The following is a 27,749-nucleotide window of genomic DNA, read 5'->3' as shown; positions in this document are numbered from 1 at the left end:
TGCATGGCTTATATGAGGACTGTGGGATGGTTGGCTGAAATTCCATCAGGGAGAGCTAATGATTAAGAGATTGTTCTGAATGGTTAATTTTCTACTGTCAGGGGATATGGCATCTGAAATCAGTGATCTGTGGGGGTGGGCGATTGTAGGAAAAAGTGCTTGTAGTTTGAATTTCAAAGGGAAAAGAGAATTGGAGATGGCTTCAGGTGAAACAGCCTGTTATGTAGGGACTCTCTTTTAGAACTGGGATTGTCAGGTCTGCGATGGGAAATTCCTGGAGATTTGGTAGTGGAGCCTGGGGAATGTGGTATTTGGGGATGGGAAGGACCTAAGCAGGGTATAATGGCATAGAGTACATCTTCCCAAGCAGCTGTTTTCTTCAGGGGAACTGATCTGTGTAATCTGGAGACCACTTGTAATTCTAAGACATCTTCATTATTTGGAGATGGGCAACACTATTTGAAACCCAGTACATATTAATGGCTATCCTTTCTGTATTGACAACCAGTCTGCTTTATAGTTAAGCAGTTAAATTAAGACTATGGAGTGCTGGGTTCAAATAACCATGCATATATGAAACTCACTGAATGACTTTGGACCTGTCACTATTCCTCAACCTAACCATCTGACTTACCATCCACTACTGATTAGACTCAGATCTTGAGAGAGGTAGTTGTATCATGTGCCCTTTATACCCATACCTTGGGATATCCAATGAAATGGAAGTGAATAACTTGTCTAAGATTTCATGAAAAATTGGGGCCTGGAATCCAGGTGTCAGGTAAGACAAACCAGTATGTGTAACAGCCTGTACCTATTGCCTAACACTGAATGTGATGCATAAGTAAAAACTTAGTAGATGGTACATTAGCAGATATTTACAATTTGCTGATCAATAATATGGATTTTAGATCATTTTAAGAGGTGCATGGTAAAGCTGAATTCTTCTGCTTGTCTTCTGCACACTATTACTGGCATCTTTTGCTTTTACTATACTTTACAATCATTTTCACATGGTGCCTGGACTCATTTGTATCCGTTTATCTTGAACAACTCTCTTGGGAGAGTTAAATTAATTCTCTGTAAAACTGTTCATTATTTTATCCATAAACCACATAAAGGGGGTTTTTAATGAAAGAAACAAAACATAAAAAATAAAAGAAAGGAAAAGAAATATAGAGCTAGACATAATGAACTGGGTTTGTTTTTTTTGCAAAGGACGATATCTAATGAAGAAGAGTGATCAAGATTCAAGGGAATGGGCTGTGCTTGGTGCTCGTGGCTGTGCTCTACACTGTGTTTTAAATATACAGAAATGGGGAGATGAATCAAAAGATATTGACTGGGAAGTATATCATGCACAGTAAGAAGGAAGTCCATAAACTCATGTTCATCTCAGATGTTTCCTTTATGTGAATTTCTCAAGGCAATTCAGGTACACGCAAAGTGTTTGGCCCAAGCTACAGTGCTATTTTTTTGTGGTACAATCAGTGCTTTGGGTGAACTGTTAGTTCAGCTATCCATCAGCAGCCTACATACAAAATCCTGCATGGCACTGCGGGTGGTTGTGATCTGTGCTCCCATAAAGAATAGTTCAGGTGATCAGATTGGTCTGAACATAGTTCTGTTGAGGTTAATGGTAACTGGATGGGCAAGAGCTCACCCAAGACATCAGAACTCTCAACAGATCATTGTTCCTACACTGTTTATTTAAACCCTAGCAAGAATGCTTATATATTATAAGGTTTCCTGAAGGGACACTATGCTCAACCCAACCCCAATCTGATCACTAGTGTCAAGTTTTGTCTCCAACAAAGTGTTGCCTCCAAGTGAAGCACTTGACTATTTCCTGCAAGAGTTCATAGCAGCAATTTCAGTTTTTATGCAAGGAACATGGCAAACACACAAATCTGTGGGGGTGGTTTCATGTTTGGTTGCTTACAGTGGATGCCTTGTTTTCCTTTGATTCTTCTGATTTCCCAGTCAGTGGGATTTTTCCTTTCCCACTGCATCCCTGCTCACCCAATAACTATTGGGCACAAACTGCAGAGAAGGAATTTTTGAGGGCCACCACTGCTGCCTTGAGTCTATGACATTCTAATCTAGAGGAACTTTTTAAATAGTATTAATAAATAATAAAGGTTACCCTGTAGTGGACATTAGTATGAAGATTTGCCTCATAACATTTGGATGATTGATTACTTGCAGGCAATTATACATACTCAAGCTGTATTTTTTTCAAAATTCACATTATGTTCAAAAATTGTAGTGATGTGTGCGTGTGTATGGGGGGAGGTTTTCTGAAAAGGACAGGTAAGTATCCTGAGGATACTTATCCTGAGGACACCCCCTATGTTCTCTACAAATTTAGTGTCATCATCTTTAAAAGCAGCTGTCCAAGACCCTTGATTTGGTTCCCCCAATGAAAATAATAGTCCCCAAATTCTGGAAACTGGAAAAAAATCTCATGGATTTGAATCCTGAACTGGTACTGTTATACCCCAAAATCAGTATTAAAAATATCCTCCCTAAATCCAGGATAAAAAATGATACTTTTTTCGCTCAGAACATTCTCCTACATTTATAGGCAAATGTACTTAGTAATTCAGATTCTTTTTTTCTGTCTCTCTGGACACAGAGAAGAAGTTCTTTTTTTCTTATGATCTCTGACCAGGAAAGCTCATGCCATGCACTGCTAATGCTTTAGTTAGGAACTTCATCTTTATGCATCAAGGGACAATGGAGGGAAATCCCAACTGAAAACTAAGGTAATGTTGAACTTTAACTACTGCAACTGTAATAAATGCTAGTCTGTGCTATTTAAAAGTCATTTAGCATAAGTACCAAGTGTAGGGAAAGGGGATTGCTTGTTTACATCTTTTCTTTGTGTCCTTGCTTAGCCTGAATCCTTGAACAGATCATATTGTTATATTTTGAATGCTCTAAGCCTGGAAACACATGATACCTGTTCTGTCTGGCTATCTGAAGTAAGTTAATGTGGAGGGACAATGGGTAAGCTCACCATCCCTGGAGTACAACAGCTTGAAATTATGGTCTATTGTTCCTGTTCTAACTTGTACAAGTGAGGTCAGTGATGCAGTAACTAGCAGTACCCTCTGAATGGCAAGGCAGGTACAGGGTGCTGAACATTGAATTCCAGTTAGCAGAAGACACTAATCAGGAGTCATTAGTGGCAGTGGACGATATCCAGTTTGGTTTTGGTAATCCTCGGGGAATAAAGGGAATGGGCAGCATTGCTCAACAGAGACTACAGATGGCCATGGGGTTTTCCAGCCTCCTGGGGACCAACCTGAGTGACAGTGGGGACTTATAAACCTGTTTCTTCATAATCTGTCACACTGTAAGCTTCTTAATACCAGATACTCCCCTTCTCATGTTGGAGTCCCTGTCTGTTAGGTAAGCCCCAGCTGATTGGCAGCCAGCTCAAACAGTCCTGCACTTTGCTTTAGGCATGAGCCAAAGGGTGAGTGGGTAATTATTACCCAGTCCCTAAACTACAGTTCTAGGGCAAAACGATAGGGAGAGCAGTAGCAGACCAACTCCACTTCTTAGGTAACTTGTGCTCTGGATCCTTTTCAGTGTGGTTTCCGGCTAGGCTATGACACATAGAGGGACTTGATGGCTTTTGCTGATGATCTCTATTTAAATGTAGACAACGATCATACTTGTTCGTTGCTCCTGAAGGATTTATCTGAAACCTTTGATACAGTATATCATGCTATTCGGTTCAACATTTGGAGGCAGAAGTAAATATCAGGCAATGTGCCTTGGACTGGTTTAAATCCTTCCTCATGTACTGGACTCGAAGGGTAGTCACTTGGACTCGAAGGGTAGTCACTTGGAGCCACCTTGAAAGTCTGGAGCCTCTGTCTTCAAAAATGTGCAACCAGTGCTTACACACTCAGAAATTCCCCAGAAACTGCCAGGCTCTTCAGCAAGTTCTGTGGTGGGAAAAATTACTTTTCCCACTACAGACTTCAATGGGGCTTTCTGTTGTGCCCAGATGGCTCTGTGGTAGAGGTTTCAATGGGAGGCACTCTGGTAGGGGTCTTGCTCTGGGCGAGGGCACATTTCCTGTAGGGCTGCTGCTGCGCATGAAAGGAACCAGCCAATTTTGCTAAAGTTTCTTGGGCGGGGCAAATGCTGTGGGCACCAGGTTCACCTTCAACTTGGTGCTCAGAGCATTTTCTTCTACCACACACATTTGGTGAGCTTTGCTTCTGGGGGTGGGTGGGGGACATGAGTTGAGAGAGTTCTGAGAGATCTCAGCCAGCAATCTTTATATGCAGGAACAGGGAAACAAAATAAGCCTTTGGGGAGGGCATAAAATTGAACCCCCAGAAGCAAAGGTCTGCAAGCCTGGATGCTATTACTAGGAGAGTCTCCTGAGCCACCTTGAAAGTCTGATGCCTCTATCTTCAAAAATGTGCAGCCTGCTCACACACTCAGAAATTCCCCATTGGCTACAATGAAGCCAAGGCATTGCAAAACAAAGAATCTTGGGCAAATTTCTTGGGGTGCCTGTCAGGGGTGTATTTTTAAATCTAATAACACCAACATTTCAGGGTATCACCTGTTACCTATTCTTATGATACCACCCAAGTTTGGTGAAGTTAGGTTCAGGTGAGCCAAAGTTATGAACTCTCAAATGGGTAGCCCCCATCTCCTATTAACTCCCATTGGAAACAATGGGGGATGGGGCACCCCCTTTAGGGGTCCATAACTTTGGCCCCTCTGAACCAAACCTCACCAAAAGTGGGTGGTATCATCAGGACAGTCTCTGGCTTTAAAACTGCACCCCCTGCAGGCCAAAATGCAAAAAACACTAAAAATGGAAAAAAACACACAAACAACCCTGAAATTTTGGCACCCCCCACGTGATCAAATGGGGGCACCTAGGGACATGGGGTACCCCTTGTCCTTAGGCAAATACGCCACTGTATCTAAGTAATATCTGTCTAAAAGAACAAGAAACACTTTAAACCTCTCTGTACCATCAAACTGAGAAGAAAAAGCCTGTCAATAAAGTCTAGTTTGTTTTATCTGTTAAACAGCCTCTCATAGTTCCATTTTTTCCTCTAAAAAGGTGGCAGCATATGTTTCCTGACAGGATTTTGCCTAAAGAGCTTGTGTGTGCTTGAGTGGGGCATGCCTGGGCTATCAGCAGCTATCAACTGAGCCCTACACACTCCCTCCTGCTGGGCCTCCGTCTCTTTCAGGGAGTGGAGTGTGTTGCAGTTGTCATTGGAGACCAATTAATTCTAACCATGACACCATGTTAGTTTGAGGAAACCAGTTATGTTCAGTGTGAGAGCAGTTCTGTGCAATTAGTTCCACAGGGCTGATATTATCTCCTAAGTTTTTAATCACTATACAACCTTCATGTTGTTCAGCCTCTTTGAGAGAAATTTGTAGCTTTGAAAGGGGATGTCATCAATATGCTGATAATACCTAGCTCTATATATCTTTGTCCAAATCTCCTGGCAATGCAGTAAAGGTCTTGCACCACTTCCATCCTAAGCAGAGCTGCTCAGAATTCTTAACAAGTTTGTTCTGTGGGGCTTGTTTTCCAGAAAAGTGTCCTTAAGATTGCACTGTAAAAGACTGAGTTCATGAGGTGCACTTCCTAGTCCCCCCTGCAAGCTAATGTTGGTTCAGTGGGGAGTGGGCGAAACAGTGTATGAAAACAAAAATGAGAAGGCAAAGGTAGGGATGAACATCTGGATAAGATTCTGAGAACCCTGCTTCATACTGCACTCTAATTCACCTGAAGTGGCTTACTTTCTTGGCCATACTGTTGCCAGTGAAACCATCTTACATTGAAACCATTCACTGTTGCCAGTGAAACCATCCTACAAAATGAAAGATTTTCTTTCTGTCCCCATAAAAATCACTGGCTTCAATGCAGGTAAGTGAACCAAAGTTGACAGGCAATTTAAAATGTGAAATAAACTTCCAGAGCCCTTTGGGGGTGGGCGGTTTATAAATTTGATAAATAAATAAATAGATAGATAGATAGATAGATAGATAGATAGATAGATAGATAGATAGATAGATAGATAGATAGATAGATAGATAGATAGATAGATAGATAGATAGATAGATAGATAGATAGATAGATAGATAGATAGATAGATAGATAGATAGGACAGGACAGTCCTGCAACCCTTTATGGAATCCTACATCTGCTTTGCCAAATATTGAGGGGAGAACACTGACATGTAGAATAAGAAGGGCAGAGGTTTGGACTTACGGTATACCCTGCTTTTCTCAATGGTAAGGAATCTCAAAGTGGCATACACACACCTTCCCTTCCTCTCCCCGCAACAGACACCCTGAGAGGTAGGTGGGACTGAGAGAGTTCTGAGAGAACCGTGACTGGTCCAAGGGCACCCAACAAGCTTAATGTATAGAATCAGGGAAACAAATCTACTTCACCAGATTAGAATCCACCTCTCATAACCACTACACCACACTAGCTCTCCACTTCTGAACATCTCTTGCCTTGAAAATCCTGGGGTTCACCATGTATGGGTTACCAAATGCCTGGAATAAAAATGCTCTTGTCCTTTCAGTAGACACTTAAGGGGACATTATTTACTTCCATGCCATGAAAAGCTTCAGCTGTCCATTTCCATATATCAGACTTCAACTGAAGCATCAGGATCTTTTTATCCAAGCCTGTTGAAAATGCTGCTGAAATTACTTGGCTGCCCCCACAGCCTACCCCCCACCCCTGTGCTTCACATCCCTTTGCAGGCCTCCATGTTTTCAGAAGTGTCTGTTCAGATGTTGCCTGAGGGAAAATAACTCCACTTATTTTTATTTCCCCTCAAATGACCCCTGTTGTTGATTCAGTGAGTGGCATTGATAGATGGGGCTCCTTGCCCTTCTAGCCGGAGGAGCTACAGTGATGGAATACCAGGAGGAAAGGGGAATGGTGTCACAGCCAGTGTTTTAGAGGTCAGAGAGAAAAATTGGGTGGCTGGAATGTAGGGGAGAGGCACAGTAGAGATTTCTTGACAAACAAGTCACTTGCTCAGCACAAACTATGATTTTTACTGAGTCCCACCATCTGTCAGCCCAGACTGAGAACTGACAATAACTTTCCCAGAATTTAGAGTTTAATTTAAAAATTATCATCTGTTTTCTATACCATTATCCCTGATGGGGATAGCCCAGGCTGGCCTGATCTCAACAGATTCCAGAAGTTAAATAGGGTCAGCCCTAGATGGGAGGCTACCAGAGAAGTCTAGGGTTGCTATGCAGAATCAGGCAATGGCAAACCACCTCTGAACAACTCTTGCCTTGAAAACCCTGGGGGGTCATCATAAATCAACTGCAACTTGACAGCAAAAAAAGTCTTCTTAAGGAAACTGGATTGATATAGCCACAGCTTGGGGAGCTTCAGGTCTTAAAAATATTCCAGAAGTTTGTTCACAGCTCTTGGACACTTGATGTTGACCCAGTTTGGTCTACACTGACTACCATTGTTCCCTAGGGTCTAAGACAGAGGTCTTTCCCTGGTCTTCTATTAGAAATCCTTTTTTAACTGGATGTTCTGGGATCATGGGAGCTAAGACCAGTCTTATACAGAATTTTTAAAAGATGTAATTGTATGATGCTACTAAATGACCTTTTGCTATGATAAGAACATAAGAACATAAGAACAAGCCAGCTGGATCAGACCAAAGTCCATCTAGTCCAGCTCTCTGCTACTCGCAGTGGCCCACCAGGTGCCTTTGGGAGCTCACATGCAGGATGTGAACGCAATGGCCTTCTGCGGCTGTTGCTCCCGATCACCTGGTCTGTTAAGGCATTTGCAATCTCAGATCAAAGAGGATCAAGATTGGTAGCCATAAATCGACTTCTCCTCCATAAATCTGTCCAAGCCCCTTTTAAAGTTATCCAGGTTAGTGGCCATCACCACCTCCTGTGGCAGCATATTCCAAACACCAATCACACGTTGCGTGAAGAAGTGTTTCCTTTTATTAGTCCTAATTCTTCCCCCAAGCATTTTCAATGAATGCCCCAATGATGAGTCCCAATGTATCTCCAGATGCTTTAAAATATTTCCAAATTGCTGTTTCTAATCCTAGGCAAAGGATGTAAGAAGATGTAAGCATGTGAGAAATCTCAGGAGAGGGAAACAACCCAGTACTGCTCTGATCTAGAGGGGAGAGTGAAAGACAAGTTATTACGAACCTTGCTCTGAAGAAGATGCTGATGCAGTTACACAGAAGGTGTTTGAAGACGTGCATAGTTGTGAATTGCAGTGACTAGAATAACAATTAAGCTAAATTAGGGGACTGGAATACTCCTCCAAACTGATTATTGATAGAGATCAGACAAGGCTGCCTAGCCTTCCTCTCCTGACCCACTGAAAGATTCCCAATGCTCCTTTAGTGAATGCTGGTTGCATTTCATTTGGGATAGCCTAAAGGCTATCTCTAAGCTAATGCATTCCTCATGTCACTCAGTAGTAGCTTAAGTGACAAGGCTTAAGATTGTGAACCAAGGGGTACAATCCTATGCACAATTACCCGCAAGTAAGCACCATAGTAGGTCTTATTTCTGAGCACATAGGGTTGTGATAAACATCAAGTAAACTCTGAATTTAAGAACATAAGAAGTACCTGGCTGGAGCAGACCAGTGGTCCATTCAGTGCAGCATCCTGTTTAACAGTGATCAAGCAGTTGCCCTGCAGGGCCAATAAATGGCACCAAGGTCGAGGTCTTTTCCAATGCTGCTTTCCAGCTCTTATATTCTCTAGATTCATTTTCACCATCTGGGATAATAGTGATGGATGGATCCATCGTCTATGAATTTATCTAATCCCACTCCCTTTTTAACTTGTCATCGCTTGTAGTCGACCCACGTGGTCAGCGTAAGAACGAGACGAGACGCGGAGATAACATCTGGTGGAGATCGCCAGCAGCGGGAGACCGGAGGTCCGTGTTCCTAGCGAGTCTGCCGCGTGCTGGTTCCTGGCACCTTTTATTGTTATTCTATCGGGGGCGTGTAGGAGGGAGGACCGGGGGGAGTTCCGGGAGAGCGGGAGGCGGGAGGTCGGGAGATCATCATGTGATGCATGATCTCACCTGGCTACGTGCGGAGAGGAGCGTAAGCGTCTGAGCCTAATCCTCACCTGGGGGCAAGACCATTGTCCCTGCGCCCGGTGATTGAGCCAGATAGTTCATGACCCGTGACTCATAGGGGGATGAGGAGTGGGGGTGCGGTGCGACCAGAAGGCCGTAGGTCCGTTGGCGTCCCAACGTTCTACTACGGTGCTGCTGGGTCAGCAGTGCATTACTACAATCATCTATACGGCAGGGCATCCTACTTTACAATTTCATTTTGAATATTTTGGACTCTCTTTTCTGTCTAGAAAATGTCTAAGTGGGCTGGGCTGGGGGGTTTGGCTTATGCACTTGAGGAAGTGTTGGGCAGAGGCCTGCAGAAGTGTGGTTCCAAGATCTTTCTTAGAAGTGCTGGACAAAGCTTCCATCAGATCTGATTTATCTCAAGCAGCAGGCAACAGAGATTCATAAAAGAGCAAGGCTGACGCATCCTCTTGAGAGCCTTTGAAATGCCTTACTGAATTAGGAAACAATGGAGAAGTTAGGGGAGATATTTATCTAACTTTCCCAGGGCATAACAAAGAGAGGAAAAGAAGATTGATTGGCAAAGTCAGTGAGCCTGACGAGAAGGGAAAGCACATGGAATGGATTAAGGAGTGGAGCTTAATAACTGATAGGACACATGGGATACCAGAAGAAGATAACAGTGGAGAGTGTGCAGGCCCAAGAGCTGTTTTTTTAATCTTTTGTGTGGCTATACATGAACAAAGGAAGAAAATCATTACAGTGGACTGGTGTTTCCAGATGCATGGCAAATGTGGAAGAAGCAGATCTGCTCTAACAAAACAACATGGAAAGGGAAAGCCAAAGTCAGTGGGAAGATGTCAGGAAGGAATTCTGTAATACTAACAGTGATGATCTGCCAGTCATCCATATAAGTGATTTTAATGCTTTGCAAAGTATTTCTGAGTCATAGATTTAACATATGAAATAGGATACTTGGGATTATAGCTCAGTGGTAGAGTTGAAATTCAGTCCCTGGTGTAGGGTTGTGTGCCCAGCACTGGTAACTGGTGGCAGACAGAGGGTGGCAGGAATGTCTAAATTTGCACTTTTGGTGCAAAACCAGATGGGACATCAACAGGGAGATGCTCTTGGATTCTGCTGAAGCTCTATGAAACCAGTGGAATCTCAGAGTATTGCCCTAATGAAATGATGTAACTACTGGGTTTGTGCCAGAAGTGACATTGCACCACCAGAACTGTGAAGTTTTTATAAGCCACTGTGCAGTGTTGGTTCATGGTTACTTACCCCACCCCACCCCATCCTCCGCCCATGCCTTCTCACACTTGTGCCCCAGATAGTAGCCAATTTCTTCAGTCCCACAGAAATCTTAAGGAACTATAGAAAACTGAGCCACCTCTCAGCAAAATAGCCTTTTGCTCCACCTGCACCCCCCACCCCATTTTGGGTTCCTTTATTTTGTATGATGTTAAAATGTGCTGGAAACAAAGAAACTTTGTTTTAAATAGATCATTAAAGGTAAAACCATAAAATCCCCCCCCCCCAACACACACACAAACACAGTTACAGTCAAAGTTTATAAATGGCGACTTGATAGCATAGTCAAATATGGAATGATTCCAAACACCAAATCTAGAGTGTACAAAAGTATGCACTTCTCTGTCATCTGCAACATACATCAAGTCCAATTTGTAGGCTAAGTTATGTCTTGAAAAGTCCATTCAGGATTTCTACTCCTGTCATCGGTTTATTGTATTCATTTAGGAGCTTGTTTTTGAGATATAGATTGGGATATGTCAGTCCCTGTCCCCTCCTTCTGTGCAGCTCATCACTGGTGCTCATGTCAGATTTTTGAAAGAGCATGATGTAAATGTGTATGCATAATCCATAGGCTCTCAGAAAGTGGAGTTCTCTGTGGGAAAAAGGAGGGGCTGGGAAATTTCTTTAATTTTTGCGCTCCTCAATACATTCTCCTCTTGCTTGGCTATAGTAACCTTTTTGGGGTGCAATATGCCACAGACAGTGTACATTGGGGGAAGCCCACAGCAGTCCACGTATTTTGCCAAGAGTACAGATAAGTTCATAAAACATTAGGTATAGCCTTATACATAGTTTTCATCTTTTTTGTTTTAAATGTTCTCCATTGAGCTACAGCAAGGCAACCAAAAAGAGAGTACCCATTCAAATGCCTGTTTTGGATCACAGAACAACACACACTTGCCATGCCCTTTGGCTTTAGCTTGAGGCCAGGTGTGGAGGTTATGCCTGAATGTACTAGTGACAGAGAAGGAGGGACTCTTCTGTAATGAAAATAAGTTGTTGAGTTTGTATAGCACAAGTTCCAGTGACATAAATGACTCAGAGCAATTCCATGTCCTGCCCCCCTCTCTCTGGGTGATATCATAGACACTAATCATACCCATGTACTCTGCAAGAGAGTGGGAAGAATTTATTGGTGGCTTCTTAGCTAATTCAGGTCTGACTCATGCTTCTATTATACCAGGATGAAATCAGTGGTATCAGTCCCAGCTGAACTATTGCTTGGGGGAGAATTCACAACTGGACATGTTGGCACCTTGGTGCCATTCAAACTCTGTCACTGCTAATGTAGAAAACAAGTTGAAATACATGTGAGAGATTTTATCTGCAAAGTGCTAAGCAAAACAGCCACAGCATGCCACCAAGCAGTCCTCCCTATTTCTGACTACTTGGAACAGCTCCACTGGTCTATACAGTGCAGACATAATGGGGCTGGAAAAGTGTTGTTTCTTTGCTGCCAACACTGCCATGAAGTGTGCTTTAAAATGAGCCTTTGCTCAGTGCTTATAAAAGTAGCTCTCCGAGTCCAGGGACAGCAGGCTCCCCTGCCCCCACCCCCCCGGCTGGGCTCCCAGCCAGCAGTCCCTTCTGCCCTCCCCTCCAGGCAGAGGTGTAGCTAGGGAAAATGGAGCCTGGTGCAAAAAAATGCTCCCCTCCCATGGGCGGCTGCTGTGATGCTGGAATCCACCCCCAAACAGCATCACTTTCAATGGTGTTTAAACTACGGAGCCCAGATTCCCCTTTTAAATCCACCTTAAAGGGAGAATCTGGGGTCCCCAGTTAAAACAACATGGAAAGTGATGCTGGTTGAGGGTGGATTCTCCCCCACCCTGAAACAGCATCACTTTCAATGTTTAAACTGGGAACCTCAGATTCTCCCTTTAATTCCATGCCAAGGGAGTGGATTTAAAAGGAGAATTTGGGGAAATTTGAAGGGTGCCTGCTGTGCAGCAGTGGCGTAGAAGGTTAAGAGCTTGTGTATCTAATCTGGAGGAACCAGGTTTGATTCTCTGCTCTGCCGCCTGAGCTGTGGAGGCTTATCTGGAGAATTCAGATTAGCCGGTACACTCCAACACACGCCAGCTGGGTGACCTTGGGCTAGTCACAGCTTTTCGAAGCTCTCTCAGTCCCACCTACCTCACAGGGTGTTTGTTGTGAGGGGGAAAGGGCAAGGAGATTGTAAGCCCCTTTGAGTCTCCTGCAGGAGAGAAAGGGGGGATATAAATCCAAACTCTTCTTCTTATGTCAGGGGTGCAATTGTTAAGCTAGCAGCACCAAACTTTCAGGGTATCCTTAGGAGACTCTCCTGATGATACCACCCAGGTTTGGTGAAGTTTGGTTCAGGGGGTCGAAAGTTATGGACCCTCAAAAGTGTAGCCCCCATCTCCTATTAGCTCCCATTGGAAACAATGGGGGATGGGCACCCCCTTTGGGAGTTCATAACTTTGAACCCTCTGAACCAAACCTCTCCAAAACTGGGTGGTATCAGGAGAGTCTCCCAACAAATCCCTGAAATTGTGATGCTGCTAGCCTAAAAACTGCGCCCCCTGCAGTCCAAAAACTGAAAAAACACTAAAAATACAAAAAAACCCCACAAACGGGGGGGGGGGGGAGCGGGGGCCAGAGCTTCTGACATGTAATGGGGGGTTGAACCCGGGAACCCCCCCTTACCCTCTTACCTATGTCCTTGCTTTCCCCATGTCTTGTCAAATTTGGCCTGAGTCTTCCTCCACTGTCACTCTAGCCATCTCTCTTATCTTTTCTTCGCCTACATCCCCCAGTAAGCCAAGGAGCTATCTGGCCTCTAACACTTGAGAGGGAGAACCTGGGACCAATTGGGTCAACTAACCATTGTAGCGGTCAACCAAGGCATCAACAGGATCACCAACCAAAGAGATCAGTTTCCCTGAAGACAATGACTGCTTTGGAAGGTGGACTATCAGTCCTGAAACCACCAGGAATTGGCAGCCCTAGAAAGTAATTTCCACCCCCTTCCCTTTGTTTTCTCAGTGGCTGCAGAGGCAATGTTAGGGGGGCATTAGTGGTAAGATGGCCACTCGAAGTGGGCAACTGACATCATTACCCTGAGATCGTAGAGAGCCGCTGCCAGTCAGAGCAGACAGTATAGATTTTGGTCTGATAGTATAAGGCAGTTTCATGTGTTCAAATGTATGATTTTAAAAACCTATTTTCAGAGTATTTAAATGGTCTTATCAGATAATAACAATATTGTCAATTCAGGATAACCTGGCACCAGTTTTTAAAAGCCACAAGATTTGTGGTTTTGGCAGTGTGCACTTGTGTATCTATAGCTAATACACAGGGAATAAATTAAGCAAATCAGATCTGAAATCCAGAATGGATCTTTTGTGTGTCCAATCAAGGATATTACGAGAAAGTACATATGCCCTTTAGCAATGCTTTAATCAGTTCTGGTCTAAGCAGATATAGTTTCCCACAGTGATCATGACATCATAAGTGGGTTCATACCAAAGTACTTCCAGGATAACTCATGCTATTTTCAAGCTGCTCTTGGAGCCAAGTTGCGTCAAACAGTTGCACTACATTACCAAGACAAAGTTCCAAGTAGTAATTACCTTTTCATGAACAAGCACCAAGAGTCATGACCTGACAGTATGTGAAAAGATGTTTGACCTCCATGTGTGCTAGTCATAAGGCACAGCACATGGAGGGAATTATTAGGGCCTGGTTCCCTGGAGGCCCGGGCACATCAATAATTGAGCTGCAAAATGCTCACAAAAGAGCGCAAGGAACAAACCAAACTCCATAACCCAAATGCTGCATTTTCAACGAGAAATGTTTATTAAGGGTAGAAGGGAACACAATCATGTAGTTATTCCATTCTGTTTTTAACATGCATAGGCTGCTTTCCAGTGCTCAAAGAGTTTAATTGGGAACACATCAGAAAATAGTGCATAATTGTTCCTCTTGTAAGACATATCGCTGTTCCAGGTAGGAGAAAGGGTTGCTGTTGCTTCTTGGTCTAAGGGCCGAATTAGATATGCTGTTTTTTAGAGCTGGATCCAGATTTCCAGGACCCAACTCAGGATCTCTGCAGCCTCACACCAGCTGCAGGGAATGACAATTCAAAAAAATAAACCATAGCCCATTTAGACTGGGAGTGCTGCTGTCTGGCCAGGAAGGGCTCCTGCATGAAATACTCTATGTAGAGCAGCAAAAACAGGAAAAGCACCCCTCCCATATGTTTTGGCATAGGCAAATAGCTGGGGAAAACCCCCCCCCCCCCCCCCGGCAGCTTTCTGCATCCAATTGGACTCTGCTTTATTTTTAAATACCCATTTCCCATTGCTGCTGTGTAACTGCAAGAAATTTGAGTTGGGGTCCAAGGAACTGGGACCTGATTCATTAAAAAAGCAAATGTCTAATTTGCTCCTAAGGGTGTGGTTCTTAATATGGTGGGGATAGGTCCTGGATTACATTCCCAGACAAGTTCACACTTGCAGAAACAGAGGGGCTATGTATGGGGATGTCAGCTGTTTGGGAATGTGCTGTTGAATTGTAACTGATTTACAGTGATCTTAGCAAAGTGCTTTCAAGGCAAGTGAAAAGCAGAGGTGGTGCACTATTGCTTTCCTCCACTGAGTCATGCTTGGTAGTCTCATGTCTGAGTACTGACTCTGCTTAGCTTCCAAGACATGACGAGATTGGGCTTACCATGGAACCTTACCTCCCTTTAGTACTTTGCTCATAGAAGTTCCCAGTTTCATTCTTTAGCAACTTCAGCTCGCAGGTGTGAGGAAAGGCAGTGCTGCTGCTAACCATAGTAAACAATATTATTGTCTTGCTTTTGGGTCATGAGCAGCCATATTTTTCAGAATTTTGTAGTGCCTCAGGTTAAGTTAAGCCAAATTGACATGCCCAGAAGCATAACCTATATAGCCAAGGGTTTTTTTTTGTTTTATTTTTGCCATCAAATCAAACCAAATCACAGTTGTCTTATGGTGACCCCCAAGAGTTTTTAAGGCAAGAGAAGTTCAGAGGTGGATTGCCATTGCTTGCCTCTGCACCATAAGCCTGGTATTCCTTGGAGGTCTCCCATCCACATATTTGCCAGGGTCAAGGCTGAGAGTGTGTGACTGCTTCAGGGTCACCCAATAAGTTTCCATGGCAGAGTGGGGATTCCAACCTGGGTTTCCCAGATCCTAGTCTGATGCCTTCATCAGTACAACACACTGTCTGTCCACTATTCAGTTATTTTATTATTATTATGCATTTTTCATTAGTACTCATGGGGTAATACCCATGGTATCACTGGAGATGCATAGAACATTTTGTGTGCCTCTCTATTGGGCAAATGGTAAAATTTGTCTACTGTTATTACATGAACACTCAGGGGCTTTCACAAAGGAGAGAAGAATGCAAAGGTAGATACCAAGGCAAGGTACCTAGTGATACTATCAAAATGTGAATGAGGGATTGGGAGTATGGAGGAGTAAATATTCCCTATTCCATTTATTTTATATTTGTTTATAATTTTGTGCATGGTTTGAGTTCTCCACTTTTTGCCACTAGTTCTCCACATTTAGAATACAGAATGAATGCATTCTGAAATTATAATTCTTGCCCTAACTGAGGGGATGCTTGAGTGAGTGCAAAATAGTTGCTGGGTCCCTGCAGTGCACCCATTTTACCAATGAAAAAGAATGTTATTTTTCAGTGCTACTGATCTGGTTGCTTTTGCTAGCACTATAGGTAGGAAAAATAGTATTTATTTTCAGCAGTTAACTCTTTCCCTTTTCTCTCCTTTATAATTATAAGTGGTGGTAGAACAGTGATTGTCTTCAAGATGGTCCTCTGAGTGATTAACCCTCTGTGTCTTTCTACTGTTTCCTTCCTTGAGCAGCATCTTTTCTCTCTTTCCCCATGGTACAGGATTTTAATAAACAAACCAGCAGATGAAGTGCTGCTCCTAATTGGAATGAGCACTAATAATCTGGATGCAAATTACCACTTCTGGACATCTCCGTGCAAGTCACTGCAACCCACCACCACATTGGGCTGTTGATATCACTGTTGCTAAGTAACACTGCAACACTGTACTATGGAGATTAATCCAGTGGTGGGATTCAACAGGTTCACACCACTTTGGCAGAACTGGTTGTTAACATGGTGCTTGTAAACAACCAGTTGTTAAATTATTTGAATCCCACCACCGGAACCAGTTGTTAAACTGTTTAATATGAAATTTCTGCCTGAGATCATGACTGTGACTGAAGCTGTAATCCACACTCAATGGTGTCTGTATGTAACGTGGAATCTAGAGGCCTGTGTTGTGTCCCTTCTAATATGGATCAATTCCTTCCTAATATCCTTTTGGGAGAATTTTAATCTGTTCCTAGAGAAACACAGCAGCTTTATCCTGACATATGTACAATTATAAATACAAAAGATGGGATATAGTATATATCATGAGATCAAAACAACCCACTATGCCCCTATGGCTTAGACATTAACTGCGCATGCTGAAATTGCCAAGTGAATAGTGTACTTAGATGAATACATAAATACAAAACATACATACATGAAACATCCAAAAGACTCTAAGACAGACCAACAATTATATATAAATATGACCCTAAGAACTCAAATACTTCCTATTTTGAAATCATAAGGGGAAATGTCATATTAAAGTCCTCTGGTAGTCTCCTGTGTAGTAACTGATGACAAATCTCAAATGCAAAAAGAGTCCATTTCCAGTGAGGTATGGATCATTCTATAAGATGAGCTTAGATTAGCAAATGGGGTTTCTCATATCCTAATTAAATCCAGCAATTAGAGATTTTCATTTCCAGTACAAAACGCTCACTGTGGTCATCAAAGAGGTTTTCAGAGAAATTTCCTTCTTCAGTACTATTTCATAGCTGCCACCATTATTAATTAGGGGTAACATTGAAGATATTGTCTTGCATATTTCCCAAGTGGCTAAGTGTAAACTATTTCCTGTGGGCCTCTTGGGAAACATTCAGGACAATTCCAATACCTATTCTGTTATCTGTAATTAATAATGGCAGCAACTATGAAATGATACTGAGGAAGGAAATTTATCTGAAAACCTCTTTGATGACCATGGTGAGCGTTCTGTACGAAAATCTCCACTTGCCGGATTTAATTTGGATATGGGAATCCCCATTTGCTGATCTAAGTTCATCTTATACAAGATAAGAGATTGGGATTTGAATATCCTTATTTGATAGCAAGCTGCTATTAGTACAGAGACTCTGAGAACTGTTACATAGTTATCCATACCTCACTAGAAATTGACTCTTTTTGTATTTGGGATATTTCACTGGTTGCCATCTACACAGGAAACTACTGGAGGACTTTAATAAGATTTTCCCCCTTATGGTATAGGAAGTATTTGAGGTTCATAGGAGCATTTTTATATATAACTAGCAGTAAAGCCCGCTGTAGGGTATGAAATACAGCGGGCCTAGATAGGGCAGGGGGTGAGGGCAGATCGAGGCCGCGAGGGCTTGCTGGTAGTGGTGGGCAGGGCGAGGGGTCTTTTGGTGTCCTGGAGCAATGGCTGCAAGGTGCCGCTGCTCCAGGGTTAGAGATGGAATGTCCAACAATAAACCCTCCACCAATAAGGGAGCAGGCTCGTCATTGGACATTCCATCCTTTAGCGCTTTATTAATGGTAAGGTTGTTGATATGTCCAATCATGTAAGCATAGAAATCTCCAAACATATTGTTTGCTGTAGGACTCACACTCCTCTCTCTCTCTCTCTCTCTCTCTCTCTCTCTCTCTCTCTCTCTCTCTCTCTCTCTCTCTCTCTGTGTGTGTGTGTGTGTGTGTGTGTGTGTGTGTGTGTGTGTGTGTGTGTGTGTGAAAGAGAGGGGTACCTGGACCACATCTGTGCAACTGAGCATGTGTCTGATGATATCAATGGGAACCTGCAAAGGGATGGGATATTTTTGAAAAGATTTGGTTGTTTTCACACTTTTGTGGACCATTTTAGACATGTGGGCCACTTTCAAGTGTTCTGTGACAGATGCCTGAAATTATCATGCTCCTGTTTATGAAGCATTAGAACATTAACTGCATGTCTAAAAGGACCCTTGGAATCTTGGAAAAAAATTGACACCGACATGAATGTATATGAAGACTCTTTATAATAAATCACACAATTAATCTCTCAGACTAAGCAGTGTGTAGCCAGACTGGCAGCAGCCATCCAGGGTATCAGGTGGATATCTATCACATCACCTTCCACCTGATCTTTTAAACTGTTGATGCCACTGATTGAACCTGGGACCTTCTGCGTGTTAATCAGATGCTCTAATATTGAATGATGACCTGTCCCCTTGAATGTGATACCTATTGTAAAATGTCTTGACAAGATATGTATTTCCCAATAACTCGCAAATCAACCCATCTGCAAATAACTATATGACCTGGGGGATCAATGATGAGAATGTCCGGGGGGGGGGCGGGGGGGCGTTAAGGTGGAGGAACAAAGGTTGAGATGGGTTTAACACTCCTTATTATCACTGAGGATTTCAAAACACAATTTCCAACCTCTAATTCAGAGAAAGCTTTATCGCTAGCCTCTAGAAAGGAAAACACTGCTAATTGCAGTTGTAAATCATGTAACAAGAACAAAGTAAAATTAACTTGTGGAGAGATGTAGCTGGCATGTTTAGCTCGATGACATCATGCCTCCAACTCCCCCCTCCCCATTCTTGTTACATCATTTCCTTATTTTCCTCCTCCCCAGCAAACCTAAATTTAACTCTGTGGGGGAAAGCATACAAGCTCCATGTGGATGCATGTATCCTTTTCTCAGTGGGACAGATAACATCTCATGGAAGGTGGTCTGAATTTGCACAGTGAACGTGTAAACAACTCCTCCATGGTCACAGTTCCAGTGCATTTGGCCTTTAACGAGTCATAAAAATCTTATTGATGAATCTCTCAAGTCATAGTTTTTCTCCAAAAGATATCAGCTTCAGCGTTGCTGCTATCTTTGCCACAACTGAGGTAAGTTTTTAGCACTCAAAATTTAACCAAGCATTTCAGAAGGCAATTACAGTTTTACCACCTGCCAATTGTTGCTCTGATGGAAATTTAGATGAATGAAGGATTTGTTTTTCAGGCTTCAGAAACATGCTGAGATGTCCCATGTCCTCTTTGCACCCCTCCCCCCCAATTATTGAGTCTACCTGGGTTATGCAAAAATACATAGATATCAATATGCTCCCATCCCTGTAAAGAGGCTGTGCTTACTTCTTGGATTGTACATGGGGAGCAAGGAGGGAGAAAGCGTTCCCAAGAAAGGAACACAAGAGATTGTGTGTGAAATATGCACAGTGTATGTGGGAAGAGTGACTGAGTGTGAAGAGAGTGGTTTGAACACATGGGAATAAGTCATGTTCCCTATTTTATGCAAGTGGGTAAACAGTCAGTGCTATAATAAATCTCTGAGGCATTTGATCCCTATAAACCATCTTAATCCTAAGGGCTACTCTGGCAATGAGAGATAACTGCTCTGAAGCAAGAATTTTCTTAGCATAAAACCTGGGCTGTGTTTACTTTGTGTGTGTCAATTTCCCCCCTTTCTAAAAATAATAACAAATAGCCTCTCTTCTCCACCCCAGGGGCCTATTTTGAATGCTTTGTCTGCTAGGTCTGCCAGCCTCTCACTTCACTAATGAGAACTTTTAAATTTATGGCTTATTATTGCCAGTGAGAGTTCAGGCAAAATGGAGGTACATAAGAACACAAAGGGGTTATTAATTCTTTGCAGTGCTTGCAGTGGCTTTCTATCCAGGAGAGGAAAAATACAGTTTTGGGTGGCACAGGGAAAATTGCTGTGGTAAAGCATCGCTGCTAGTGGAAGTTGCCAGGTAGGGCAAATTTGGCTGGTTCAAAGATTCATCTCCAGCAGAGCCATTCCAAACAAAAGCCCCTTCCGCACATGCAAAATAATGCATTTTCAAACCACTTTCACAACTGTTTGCAAGTGGATTTTGCCATTCCACACAGCTTCAAAGAGCTCTGAAAGCAGTTTCAAAGTGCATTATTCTGCATGTGTGGAATAAGCCAAAGATAACCCTTCTAAACCAATAGGCTTCAAGGGAATTAGAAGGCTAAGTGATATCACTTTGTTGTTTTATTTATTTTATTTATTTATTTATTTTGAGTTTTTTATACCGCCCTACCCCCGAAGGGCTCTGGGCGGTGAACAACAGTCTAAAACATACAATCAAATAGATACAGCGTTTAAACATATAAAACATATAAAACAGCGTCAGCAACAAAATCCAATTTTAAAAACCTCCGCAAAGGAGGGGGGAGGGGTCCCATAGATGGTGGAGGGACCCTAAAACAAGAACTAGAGTAGAAGGGGGGAGGGAGGGGGGGTACACATCAGCGGCTGGACACTCCAAAAGCCCGGCGGAACAACTCCGTCTTACAGGCCCTGCGGAATTCACCAAGATCCCGCAGGGCCCGGACAGCTGGAGAGAGAGTGTTCCACCAGGCAGGGGCCAGGGCCGTAAAAGCCCTGGCCCGGGTGGAGGCCAGCCGCATCATAGAGGGGCCGGGGACTCTATGTTCAGTAGCTGTTGATATATGTGTAAATTGTTACTGAAAAGCATTGCAGTTCAGGTCAGGGGTCCTTCATGGATAACTAATTAATTGCCATTGGATAATTTATATTTGTATTTATCTTGTTGTTCTGGTCATTGACCGTAAATAAATTATTTGGATTTATATCTGTATTTCAGTGTTTTAATGGTCTATGTAATACTGAAATTGTGAACCAGTTTTATCATGAATTGTTATATTTTGAATTGTGTAAGCCACCCTGAGCCTGGCTTTGGATGGGAAAGGATGGAATAATAAATCTAATAAATAAATAAAATGGGGCAGTTTCTGTCTATAGTGTCAGTTGTGACCCATTCACACATTCACAGGGATCACTTAGTGGTATAGTGAAGACTTTTAAAAGTAGAAGACCAGGGTGTAAGTTGCTCAAATTTATACATAATACAGACCTGGTTTTTCAGATCTGTGGTGATCCTTTCATACATAGGATGTTAGATGCATAAAGTCGCTACTATGCATCTGTGAACAACAATTTATAATAGATACCCAGAAACACGAACGAACATATTCCATTGCATTTGAAGCATTAAAAACTGCTGGCAGATTCGTGGTCACTCATTACCACACAGAAGTCATCATATGTCAAAGTCTTGAAGTCATCAATGTACATGTGTGAACCAGGCTTAGCGATGCTCTTCATTTGCTGAGCAGGTGAAAATGAATCCATTGAAAGGCATTGGGTTTGAATGCGTCTGAAACAAAGGCATTAAAATATCTATGGCGTAAGATGTCTGATAGCTCATTCAAACTTGCAGTCAGTCTCCATGTAGTCACTGTAATGTTTATACTGCAGTGAAGTAACTGAGAAACTGTAGGAGAGAAATTTTGCTCTAGCCTTGTGTATTTCTTTGCCTGCGAGGGGGAAGAGGGTGTGGTTTCTCTCCATTGTTACCACCTGTCATCATCTACTTACGTTTGTATGTTTCCATCGAAGGCTTGCAGAATATGTGAAATTGTTGCATGGATATGAAAATGAACAGGAAGGAATCTTCTGTTGTTTCAAAGCAATATCCATATGTCACTTATGTGAATGAAAGAATGATGGATTCTGCACGGTAGAAATATAACGGGCTGACAAAGGGAAATATCCTGTTTTGGGGAAGAACTTTGCACAGGTCCCTTCCCGAAAATTGGTCCTTTATATTTCCCTCAACCCAGGTTTTTTTCAAAAATGGTTAAACTAGTGATCTTTTTACCTGAATCTGGATTGAATCCACTCCCAAGCAAACAGCACACATCCCAAATGCTTTCTTTTTCCTGCCCACTGCCCATTCCTTACTTCATTCCAGTTTTATTTTTGCCGAGTTGCTGGCCAGTGTGATTCTCTTACAGCCCACCATTTCCCAAGTGTCCCCCAAGCACATTTTCTCCCCATGGCAGTAATTTTGAATGCCATTTCACCCATATTTGTTCAGGAACACATTCACAACACATGGGGCCATTGTGAGCAGTGGCCTCATTTCCTTTTTTAAAAAAATGGTGCTCAAAATACATAGCTATGCAGATGCACACCTTTGTGGATGGGACATTTCGCTTTGCTTCCTTCTTGAACAGATTTTATTATTTTGTATATCACTATGTTAAAGGCGGAGTTGCATGTTTCATGTTTAGATGCGTCATGGTTTCAATGCATTAAATGTTTTTCCACACTGGATGGGACATTTTGCTTCACTCCTGGAGTTGCTGTGGACTTGCCACCAATCAGAAGTATTCTCATAACAGAGGGTGGAAGCAGGTGGAAGGGGGGCTACCACCAACCAATCAAATGTAGGAGGCATGGGAAGCTGGAAACAATCAATTAAGCTGTGGTCAAACAGGAACAGCCAATCAGAATTCAGGAAAAACAGAATGTTTGCACCTGCATAACTATGTATGCATTGTCATTTAAAAAAAATAGCAGGTTTTTGTGAAGGGGCAGAAAGAAAACAGATTATTTTTCCTGACCTCAACTCGATTCCTTCATGGAAAACAGGCATCCATGCGAAGGGGAAAAAAGGATTTGGATTCAAAAATAATGGATACAACCTGTTATTATTATGCTGTGCGGAATCGACCAATGAAATCGAGTGCATGTTGTAGTATGAAAGGGGCTCAGAGAGAGATAGAATATTTCCATGAGTGCCAAAAAGCATATGCACTGCGCTTCCTGTAGTTCCTTGTACTTTCTCTTTCTGCTGCAGGAGAAGCATTGCACAGAGCTGAAGATGCAGGTCAATTTCTGCTATTTGCCTACAGGCAATTTTCTGGGGCAATGCATGTTGACTTTAAGGCCACTGAGAAAGGCCTTCCGATGAAGGCTTTGATTGGATGTAGATTATTGCTGGGAAGATGGAAAGTAGCAAATGGACCAAAGAAAGAAGACTGGTTGGTTTTCATGACAAGATACTCACAGTGAGGCAATTAGGCGGAGGGAAGTCCCAAGTGTTAAGAGTGTTATCCAGATACATTAACCACTTAGATATCATTCTTATATTCAGTACAGCATCCATACCACTGCAATCTTATAATTACCCACAAGTAGATGGATTGCATCATGCATAACAGGACATAGTTAACCTGGATGAAAAACCAATTATGTAGTTACAAGTAAACTGAGATTAAGACACCTTCTGATTAGCCTTCCCTGTTCCAGTCACTTGTGATGAAAAAACTTAAAGTGAGTCAAAGACAACCTCTCCTCTCCCTATTTGATGACCATTTTAAGCTGATCAGGGTAGCTGAGAAGTCGTAACTGAGAATCTGACATGTACGTATGTCCCTTACCATCTATCCCAGTTATAACTGAAGTGATATTCCGTGTATCAATCTGAAATGGTGAATCTTTTAGTTGGAAGTTCCTTGAAGGGAACTGCTCAGTTTATTGGGAATTCTGGATCAAATACTGCTCGCTTCTCCAGTCTGCATTTCTACTGTGTTGACATCCTTGAGGAGGCTATAGCTGATGAATGCCGATATGGTGAGTCTGTCCAATGCTGTTCTTATTGTGACTTGTAGAATTGTTTGGGGACCAAGAAATTCTGGCTGCGGTCAGGTCAGGTGTTGATCAAGCACACTGGTGCACCCCCGAGTGACTGCAGAATCGTTCCATTAAACTAACTTGAAAACTTACCTTCATCTTCACTTAACACAGTATATTATACATTCATTCTTTACCCTTACTAGTACTGTTATGGGATATACCTGTAGTTTCTTCAGATTCAGACAGAAGCAGTCCTCAAGTCATAACACTACAGGTCTCCTGTAATGTCACAGGTATGTTAGCTGTGGACTTTATCCATACATTATTCATATAAAAAAACCCATTACGTACCAATTTAATTTCACTGTATCCTCTCTTATCAGTGTCCTCCACTAGATACAACCAAGTGTCTTGTTATACATTGTGGCATAAACGTTCCTGGACCAAAGCCCATAAAGTGTTGGTGTTCAGATTTTAAAACTTTTCCCCACTCTATCACTTTCCTGTCCCAATGCACCTAAGCACAGAGAAAACTGGGACAACAAGGTGCAAGGGGTAACACTAGATGTGCAATATTTCTGTGAAGCATACAAGCCCAGGATGTCTCATTCACAACAACAAACACTGCAGTGATATTATCTTCCCACCAGTAGCCAGAAAGAAACCCAGAACCCAGGAGAAGTCTGAATTGGTTACAATCGAGTTTGTTAATTGTCAAGAAACTGGTCTTGCTTAGTCTTTCAAAAATTTAGTTAGGCTTTGAAGGCCTGAACATATAGCTAATGTTTCCTGAGTAGATATGAGTTGGTACATGGGTTTGTTTCAGACCTAGATCCTGGATAAATCCCTCTCTCCATTACTATCTGTTTAGTTCAGGGGCTATGTATTAAGGAAAGTAAGCCAAATGGTGTGGTTTGTTTGTTTATTTATATTAAATTTAATATACTGCCCACCCCCAAAGGGCTCTTGGTGGTGTACACAATACATATAGCAAATTATGTTCTGTCATCTTCTCTGTTAGGCCTTTCCTGTTGTTGACAATTCTTGTGGAAAAGTCTGGCCTTGCTGATCTGGGATGATACTCTACTTTTGCCCTATTTAAGTCCTGTAGATATTAGTGCTTATCTAAGGAACTGAATGGGCACAATTTTCTTATAGGCCTTGAATGTAGAGAGTGACTAACAAGATGTGCTCTGAAGCTTGAAATGTACAGAATTGTGTAGTGATCGCTGGTTTTCTAGTACAAGGCAGTAACTATGACAGGGTTGCAGCATAATGTCTAACCAACTGTGTGGACGGGGTTGAGGCTAGGTGGGATAGAAGTTGTTGAAATGCTAATGGAACTTCTCAGGGCCTTCCTTTGTAACAAATCATTTGGGGATGAAGAAAGTATTATTATAATAAAAAAGAAGTATTTGGGAACAGGAGCTTGAGAACTATTGCTCTGACAGATACAAATATATTGGAATACTGTAGAGCTAGGTGGGTGTCCTTAGTAGTGCATTTCATTTGCGTATATACATAGTGGCCAGATGTTCTATAGCATCATCAGAGAAATCATTCCTGACTGATTGCACTTTCTCTTTAAGGGCTTAAGTTCATGAAAGTTTATGCCGCAACAAATTTAGTAGTGTTTAAGTGCCATAAAACTATTTTTGTAACTTTCAATGTAACATACTGACTAAGTTTTTACTAAGTGTTTATTTCTTTAAAATGTGTTTCTTCAAGGAATTTTTAGATGTAGCAGTGAGTGTTGCTTATCATGACGACCTGTGGCGATATGAGTACTTGCCAAGTTTTCTCCCCCCTCTTTTGCCAGAAGATACACAGAAACTCTCAGAGAAAACTGTTTTAATTGGAATCACACTTCAAAAATGAAATTTCTACTTACCTTAAAGGGATTAAAGAGCAGCTCATTTTCCCTCCGTTTGCATTTCCTAAACATCACCAGTTTTTTTTAAAAAAAGATCTATGACCTGACTGAAAAAATGACCTAAATGTTTCCTGCAGTCCATTAATAAAACCTGAACAAAGAAATCTGATTAAATTACAGCCTTTTAAACAATTTCAAAATGACCCTCCATAAGTTATTGTGCAAACCTCCTGGCACATGATAGGATAGCGTTTCCGGGCAAAGAGTTGCAAATGACTCCATACTAGGTCAGAGAATAGTCCAGTAACTGGGAAGAAGAACACTGCGGGATGCACATGCTTTCTATGTCTCTTTTAGAAAGCCCACCATACAACTGGAGAACAGCTCAGCTTACAAGTACTGGGGTGGCAAAGGGCAGATAATTCCTCCAGTAACAGAAGAAGAGGGGTTGATTTTTATAATCTGCTTTTCTCTACTGCAAGGAGTCTCAAAGCAGCTTACCATTGCCTTCCCTTCCTGTTTCCACATCAAGCATCTTGTGAGGTAGGTGGGGTTGAGAGAGTTCCCAGCCCAAGGTCACCCAGCAGGCTTCATGTGGAGCAGTGGGGAAACAAACCTGGTTCTCTAAAGTTCACTGCTACAGTTAAGAGTTGGCATCAAATCGTCAAGATAACAGAAAATCTACTGAATTGCATAGGAGTGAAACTGTTCCCTCCCATTCTTGATGGGTTCTATATTTTAGATGATTCAAGGGTGCTATGATTGACTGTTGTTGTATGTTGTGTAATACTTTACTTAATGCGTTGTATGGAGGACTGATGATGTAAACCATTCCGAACCTGTTTTTATATTTAAGGGTGCTATGATAGACGGTTGTTGTATGTTGTGTAATATTTTATTTAATTCATTGTATGGAGGACTGATGGTGTAAACCACTCTGAACTTGTGCCAATATTAGGGTGGGGAAGCTGTCTAATAATCCATTCATTCATTCATTCATTCATTCATTCATTCATTCATTCATTCATTCATTCATTCATTCATTTGATTCAATCAATCAATCAATCAAATCAGCCTCCAGAATGCCCTTTTTAAAAACAAGAACCAGGAGGCCCTAGTTCAGGTTAGTACCATAGAATGAGCGCATAGGGCTTACCACTTTCCACTTTTTCCCATTTTTCTGACTTTAAACAGTTTCCCTTTTCCCACTAAGTTACTATTTCCCCTGTGATTGGAAATGTAGAGGTACCATGCAGGAAACCTGTTGGGTTTAGATCCTAAGCCTTGTTTCTGCTTATGTCCTTAAATAAACTGAAAAGAGCCTAGTGCCAGAGGAGCAAACTCCACTGCAAAAGACCATTTCCTTAATGGACCAAGAGTTTGCTTCTCTGACACTAGGCTCATTTCAGCTTATTGCAAGTCATTAGTCTTCTATGTGGGGAAGCACCAAGAATTGGAGGAATGTGTTCCTCGCTGGGAAAAGATGCAGCACAGATTAAAAGAAGGGTCAAAATTCAAGCATATGTTTTACCCAACTGGACAAAGAGCATCTCCATGGAGCCATCTGAGGTCAGGGAAATTGTGCTATGAAAACTGTTCTGGCTTTAAGGGCTTCTGTGCTGGCTTCTTCCAAAATACCTACTGTAGATGAGCTCACAGATCCAGCATCTCATTTGCGTTGGCTTTCACATTCTGAGATCAGATGGCATTTTATGTGCTAATGTTATCAGCATGATGGTCAATGGCTCTTGCCCATGTTACTTGATAACATCTGGAGATTGCAGACATGTGGGAGGGGTCCACATGTCAAGTCCTTCC

Source organism: Sphaerodactylus townsendi, linkage group LG02, assembly GCF_021028975.2.
Source record: "Sphaerodactylus townsendi isolate TG3544 linkage group LG02, MPM_Stown_v2.3, whole genome shotgun sequence".
Lineage (NCBI taxonomy): Eukaryota > Metazoa > Chordata > Lepidosauria > Squamata > Sphaerodactylidae > Sphaerodactylus > Sphaerodactylus townsendi.
This window is presented reverse-complemented; position numbering follows the sequence as displayed.